The sequence below is a fragment of the Cryptomeria japonica genome, chromosome 7 (assembly GCF_030272615.1).
Source record: "Cryptomeria japonica chromosome 7, Sugi_1.0, whole genome shotgun sequence".
NCBI lineage: Eukaryota > Viridiplantae > Streptophyta > Pinopsida > Cupressales > Cupressaceae > Cryptomeria > Cryptomeria japonica.
The window spans coordinates 817088591-817097350 of record NC_081411.1 but is presented as its reverse complement, the minus strand read 5'-3'; positions in this window follow the sequence as shown (position 1 = coordinate 817097350).

Here is an 8760-nt window from a genome sequence, read left to right as displayed (position 1 = left end):
GTCCACATTCCATAAATAAACACAAAGTTCAAACAATGTCACATGTATCATCATAAGCATGTAATCCATCACACATGTATTTTAAATCACCATCTATCACATAGCTAGAGGTGCATCATGAATTAATTAAGTAATGGCATTAGAATTCAAAACATATGAATTATTTATGTAACCATATAAATCAAATCAATTTCTATCAAGATATCAATATTAAATAGATAATATAGTAATCGCATCTCATACATTTCATTCATGTCATTGATCATCATCATCATCATCATCATCATCATCATCATCATCATCATCATCATCATCATCATCATCATCATCATCATCATCATCATCATCATCGTCGTCGTCGTCATCGTCATTGTGTTTGTCATCGTCATCACCATCACCATCACCATCACCATCACCATCACCATCACCATCACCAGCAGCACCATCATCATCATCAACTTCTTCTTCGTGTACATTTCCGTCAGGAACATCATCGAGTAACTGTCGATCGTGATCATCTATATCATCTTCTACTTCTTCGGTATCTTCTTCTTCCATCACATTATACATTATTGGCCTTCCTCTTGGATCATGTCTAACAACAAATGACCAACCCAGTTTATGTGGAACCTCCGAGTAAAATACCTGCTCACATTGACTTGGAAGAACATAGGGCTCATCCCCAACTCGTTCAAACGACCTTGTATTAACCATTGTAAATCTATTATCATGTTCGATAACAATTCTATCAGGATCATTTTTATTCAGTCGTAGCCTATACCATTTGACGACGAACAAAACTAATTTGAAGGAATTAAAGTCACACTCGAGTATATCATCCAAAATGCCATGGTATCGATTTTGAGACACTTGAGGATGTATGTCATTTCTAGATGAAATATTGGTCACCTCAAAGACTGCAGTTATCCCAGAATCACAAGTTTTCTTCGTGTCATCCAACTGTTTGATGCGAAATTTATGACCATTGCAGCACATAGCCTTGTGGTGTTTGACCTGCAATATGTCTAACATATTAAAATTATTGCATCATGAGTTGATAAACATACGGGTGATTAATAAAATTATACATACCTATTGATCTCTTAAACCATATGCTAAATCAATTTCCCTTTGTGTAATATTGGAATCTCCATTACGATGAGCTTCTTTAAACAATGAAGCAACACCATCCCATGTTAATGTGTGACTAGAATGTTGACATCGTTCAATCCACACCGTCATCCAATCAAGATTGTTTGCAATATACAAATGTAGCACATCCCACTCCCGACCAACTGTACAAATAATTAATAGACCACTTACAACTAATTTATTTAGAAGATGAAGAATTAATTTACTGCAATAACATCTTATAATTACCTCTCACTTTCTTCAATCTACCTTTCCCCATCAAGTGCTCCCCTTCGAATTTATTAATGGGGTTGGGATCCAAAATGTGATCTACGTGGATTTTTACTACAAACTTAGGAAGATATTCAGTAATGTACACCATAGTTTGGTATACCATATATCCCTCCACCATAGAACCCTCAGGCTGTGCTCTTTGTCGAACCAAAGCCTTCAAAAATTTCAAGTGCCTCTCAACCATCCACATTGACCTAGTGTGTACAGGTCCACACAATTCGATCTCCTCAACTTGGTGTATGAGGTAGTGTTCTTGTGCATTGAAAAAAGTTGAAGGTAGACACTTTTGCATTTCACACATTAGATGAGGGATTTTTCTCTTCCAATATTTTATATCTTCCTTGTGGATTTCTTTAGATGACATCCACCTAAAAGAGATTGAAGACGCAAAAATATATAAACGAGACTTTATAAAATAATATGCAATATATTGCATAACAAGTAAAACAAATGGCAAATATAATATCTATACAACAAATTGAGCAAACATCACTACTTACCTCATGTATTTTCCAAGATCGTATATGACTTGCTTGATATTATTGTCGAAGTGGTCGGAGAGAGATAGAGGTAGAACGTACTGCAACAATTATAAAATGATCTTTTCATTGTTTTCTAACATAATACAATGAAAAGTACATGTGCAGTATACAAATATATAGGAAATACACAAGAACGTGAATTACCTTAATGAAGGTATGCCAATCATGCGTTTTCATCCCTGGCCCAAATTCACTCTTCTTTGATATGAGATTGTTTATGTTCGCAGCAAATCCTATGGGAAATCGAATTTTTTCGTATGACTTCTTTTATAGAATTGCTTTGCTGCTCCGTTAATAACCAAGGAAGGGCACTTATATTAATCTGATCTCCATTGCTATTTGATTGAATGACATTTTTCATTGCATGATTGGATTCCACAATGTCACTACAAATTTTGACAATTTTTTCTTTGTCACGCCTTCCATCCAATATTTTCCATAATGTCTCTGTTATATTCTTTCCAATATGCATTGTATCAAACAAATGCACAATTTGTAGTTGCTCGTAGTAAGGCAACCTACTGAATTGTCTGGGATAACTTTTTAGTCCCTTTGGAAGGTGGCCATCCATGCCTTGACGACCTTCAATATCATCAATTACATCATCAGTAAACAAAACATGATAGAAAAATTCAAATTCCAAACATAAACCATTAGATGGAATGACATTACCTTGATGATTAATTCTATTATATTCCAACTTCCATAAGTGAGGAGTCATTCTTCGTGGCTTTGATGTAGTCTCTTCTTTCCCATTGAAAAGACGTTTTTCAGTATTCCGGTACTTATGATTTTTGTGAAGGAAGTGCCTATACTCATCAAACACCTGCTTTCCTAAACTTTTTGAATGACGAGATTTCATCTTTGGACCACAAATTGGACATGCAAATTTTCCCTTTGTTTGAAGACCTACAAGATAATGTATAATTCTATTAAATCTGTTAATTTTTATAATTATAATTATCATGCGCAACTTGAACACTATAACGTACCACAAAAATGTGTTAGCCCTGGGGCATCATGTATTGTCCATACAAGCATTGCATGGAATTGAAATTGTCTTTGTCCTATTGGTCTAGAGATGTCATACATGGTCACACCATTCCATAACTCCAGCAACTCGTCGATAAGAGGCTCAATATATACATTCATATCTTTAACTTGGTACTTTCCTAGTGGAATGAACAAAAACATTACATAATTATTATGACCATTTTACTGCAATATTTATAATTAAATGTAGATGACTATTAAATGATAAAATACCTGGAACAATCATTGCCAACATTATGTGCTCCCTCTTTATTGACATCCATGGAGGAATATTATTGTTGATAACAAAAATAGGCCACACCGAGTAAACAGATCTCAACTCTCCAAATGGATTGACACCGTCCGCTGCCAATGAAAGCCTGAGATTACGAGGTTCTTCTTTAAAGTGTGGCCACTTTTCCTCTATGTCCATAAATGTTGAACCATCTGCAGGCATTCGAATAATGTCATCTCGACTTCTATTGTGTGCATGGTAATCCATAAATTGTGCAGAGCTAGTGCACCTGAATAATCGTTGCATACGTGGAATAATGGGAATATAACGAAGAACCTTGCGAGGCACCTTTTTTGTTATTTGATCTATTCGATATCTACTGATATGACATTCAGGGCATTCTGTTCCAGATTCATGTTGTTTATGATATATAATATAATCATTGGGACAAGCATCTATTGTTTGATACTCCATTCCAATATCTTTCATAATGGCAGATAATTCTCGGTATGAGCGAGGTAGAATATTTGATGGTGGTAAGAAAAACTCACCTATCAATCTACAACAACAAAAAAAAGTTTGAGGTGTTAATATAAAGAATATTAATGGTACATGATTCACCATTTATTAACTGTAATGACATGTATGACACACCTTAACATACGTGAGATTGTTATGTTGGATAAACCATTCATAACCTTCAAGTTCACCAACACCAATACAACAGAGAGAAGAGTTGTTTGGGAGCCTTTGTAAAGGGGCTCATATGCCTTCTCAAGAAGAGGTAAATCATGAACATCAAGGTCATCCTGATCATCATGATCAACTATGCCAGTACTAAACGTGTCATGGATCAATGTATTTGTACCGTCATCTTCAATTGTGTTTTCTGGTGCATGATCATCATCTTCCATGGGATCATTATCTTCAGCTTTGATATTCACACCTCCATGTTCCTCCACTTTGAAAACCATATTCTTAGGGATTTGTTGATCCATACCATGTGCTCCAGGGTGCTCCACCTATATAAAATTGATATACATAAATAAACTATGATCATGATCTCATTATCAAGTGATTTCTTATGTATATAAATTGTTAAAACGATATAATGAACAACTTACCAGTGGATGATAATCATGTCCCCCTTCAATGTGACCATGTTGCCTACAATGTTTCTTAGCTATTTTGATTAGAAGTCTTCTAGTCTTTAAGCCCTTACAAATTTTGCAGGGACAATAACATTTCCCATCACCTTTTCTTTTCAAGTTAGACCATAATCTAGCAATTGTCTCCTTGTTTTGTTCTTTGCTGATATTATCTGAAATGGTCTTTCTTCACAGGCAAAAAAATCAAGCTATGGAAACTTCAGTGCAAAAGCTTCACAAAAATTGCAAATCGAACCAAAACCATTTAACTCTTCTTTTTCATCTTAAAACATTGAACTTAATAGAGAACGTATTTAATGTAGCTGATTGTGTGAATTTTTGAGCATCGTGTCTGCAAATTCTTACTAAAAGTTTGCCTGTTGCAGACTTTCTGAGAGACATTTTTGAGTATTCTAAGCAAAGCATTTATTTTAACATACACTTATTCATCCACATTGCAGGGATAACAGTACAAGGCTCACATATTGGTCTAAGAGGATGCCATGGTCTCACGAAGTAACCAAGAACCATATGAAATGATGGTCTTGAATCCACACACAACTAGGGAGGATCCATACGATTATGTATGACTTCCCCCTTGTTTGTTTAATGGGATTAGCCAGCTCCAAGACATAGTCGTCAATAATCACTAAGAATGTACAAGTGGATCGTAGCTACCCATACAACAAACACTTACCCCTATCCTCAAATTTTCCCAATGTTTGATTCCTTATATACACTCATCCAAGGTTATCTATGTCGATCTTGGTGAGGAATCACATCACAACAAAGAAGGCAACATTTAAAAATAGCAAGAGTTTCACTAAACTACCAAAGATCATAAATATCGAAAGAAAGAAAAAATAGTAACAATAATAAGCCAAATAAATGTGTTCAATTCCAATAGCAAATCAAACATAGCCACAATAACTACACAATAGAGAAAACTCACAATAGTGATTAAACTAATTCAAACAAGATAAAATAAAATTGTTGGCCCATGCAACAAAGATGAGAGATCATCAATAATTGAAGGAAACTTCACAATCCTTAAAAGTGCACATTACATAACTATACGACTAGAAATTGTGGCTAAATAGAGTGAAGATTCATCATGACTCTAATAATAGTCCCTCATGTGTGCATTTGTGGCATGAACACAAAAAACTCCCACACGGCATGGCCATGTACCTAATGGAGAAGACATGCCTAGGCTACATGCCCAAAAAACATGACTATAATAGTAGTCCCTCATGCATGCATTTGTGCCCTGCACACTACAAATCCTAACATATCATGGCAATACACCTCATAGAGAAGACACACCTAGGGCCACATTGCACATAGCAATGTGCCTCACAAAGAAGACATGCATAGGGCACATGCCACATAGCAATGTGTCTTATGGAAAAATGTGCATGCATGTCACACACCAAAGCTATATGTATACATCATGAGGCACATTCATATGTTATCAAACACAACCTATTGTATCTAACATGAGTTCCTCTCTACATGTGTGCAAATCTTCCAACACTAATCGCCACTGAGAAGGAATAATATAAAATGCATCTTCAAATATTTGTGTGTGTGTGTGGAATTGTGTCTTTGAACCCAAATCGCTACCATCAACAACATGTAACCATCACCTACACTATATCAAAACATAAGTATGGTGTGACATCATATCTATTTGCATAATGTCAAAACACATGCAAACATGAAAATCATCATAGCATGACAAAAATCAATCTCCACATGTTGGAACAAAGATATAAATAAGATAATAGGGTGAGAGGAAACCCGTACCAAGAACCACGTACCAACTATCGACAATGCCATCAAGATAAATGTAGGATAAAATACCACTATGAGCCATCCAATGGTCCATTCTATGAGGAGAACTAGGGGATACTGTCTTTGAAAGGTGTGGTCAATAGAGATAATCCCTACTAATGCCACAACATGTCACCATAGCTTCTTGAGTTTTCCATTCTTCTACTTAACACCACATTTATTGAGTTCCTCAACAATGAGGTTGGTTCTCAATAGGATGCACAAACATGTAAACACACAAGCATGGTTTCATCATACTTGTATTGTATCATACTTGTACAACAATACAAATACATTTTTCTAGTTAATTACTTAGTGTAAAAATAACTCCATTACATAACATAGGGTAATAATCACCATAAGTTTTCAAATAAATTGCCCAAACATCAATTGGAGTTACCCTTTCTAAGGTACAAACATAATTTATGTATAACTTCAAAATTAAAACAATCACAATACATCCAAATAAGTTCAATAGTGCATGGAAATAGACAACATGATCCATAATTAAACCCACAAATTACCCTAATTGGATATGCTAATAAAATGGTGTCTCAAATAATAGAGATTATGTTGGACCTATAATAGAGATCTGGACTTTGTTTCATCATACACAAGCATGGTTTCATCATACTTGTATCCAAATACACCATCCATAGATAGGTACTCAGTACCACAATCTCATGGGTACCCTTTTAGCTGAATTTACCCTATATTTAGGTGAATCTACCCTTGTATCATTCCTTGATCTAGTATGTCATTCCACCAATAATAATTTTTCCATATTCTTGGGAGAATACACTGTCCCTTAGGTGAATATGCCATATCCTTAAATGAATCCTCCTTGTCATCATCCTAAGTCCTCTTTTTGTTAAGTCTTATCCCTTCATCTTTAGGAAAATCCACCTATCCTTATGTGAATCTACTTTCTCTTAGGTGAATCTATTTCACATAAATCATTTATCTTATCCATCTTTCTTACGCAAATGGTGATTTTTTCCTATCCTTAGATGACTACACTCCCATTTAGGTGAATCTATCTAGTTTTAGTCTCCTTCCATTATTTTGTCCAAATTTGTATCCTCTAGTTTACATGAATCTACTTTTTCCTAGGAAAATCAACCCTATCATTCTAAGGAAAATTCACCTTGTCATCATCCTTAATCATCTACCTTTCAAGTGTATAGTCCATCCATCCTTGGGAGAATCTCACATATTATTGGGAAAATCCATTCCCTCTTAGGTGAATCCACCTTTCCCACCTTCTCATTAATCTATTACTTGTTCTAAGAAGGACACAAAAGTGGATAGAAAACAATAGAGGAGATAGTACTCAAACAAGTACTAAGGAATTGCATTAGTGACATGTCACAAATGTGAGTTATACATTAGGAAATCTGGCGAGTATTTAGGATTGCTCCTATAGTCTTAAGTTTCTCCAAGGAAAATATTGGTGAGAAGATGAAATTTGTAGTTAATCATTTGGAGGTCCCTGCAAATTCTATAGTTGTTGCATCCTAAGTTGTTGCAAAACAGTTTAGAACGGTCTATGAGGCCCAGGTTTTTGGTTTGGCAGAAAATCGAGTCCGCCATTGGCCACGGTCTTTCTATTCTCAAGGTATTGATGATGACAAAGGGAAGGTTTATCAAGATTATAGAAGGGCATCATGGCTCAGAAACCCTGTGGACAATTTATAAAAATGTCGTTTCTAATGCACCCAATGGTACAAAGAGATCAAGTAGTTTGAGACAGTGAAAGTCAGGACTCCAAAACCACAACAAACTTGTTATCTAGTCTTTGGCAGAAGCCAGCCAAGCCTTCCCCATCTAGGTATTGGCTGTGAGCATTTTACTTTCATGGAGGCACCCTTCTTAAAGACAGGAGCGACAATGTTATCTCCTCTGCCATTTTTCTTTGTGTAATAACTCTTCAAGCGAGGTATGCATGGCAATTATTAAATGCTAAAATGAGCTTCTAAAAAAATTTCCATTAAAAAAAAAATCGCAAAATGGGGTAGCATACACACGGCATGTGAACTGTATGACAGAATACCTCAAAGAGATGTCATTTCATGGTTTTAAGATCGTAGGATATGCACAAAATGGATTAATTCGCAAAAAAAACCAGTTGCTTTGTTTGCAAAACAAACCTTACCTTGCTTGTGCAAAGATCGCTCTAGCGGGGGGGGGGGGGTAGGGAGGCAAGATGGTCTTGCTTCGGTTTGCTTTGAAAATGAAAATGCACTGTGTTTTTCTTTTTTAATAAAATGCCCGAGGTCGTTAGAATTCCGACGAACACGGGCATTTAAAAAAAAAAAAATCAAATTTTCACACAATGCTCCTTGTCCTTCGGAAACCTCCATCGGAATTTGACCCCAAATGTATTAGTGCATGGAGGATCCTTTGATTTCCTGACCATCCTCTAACTATCAGACATTGCAACATCCTTATATGAATTTGTTTTAACATTACCATTTTCAATTGTAGCATCATTAGTTACTTGATTCAGCTGAGGGACAAAATTAGACATCACGATGGGCTG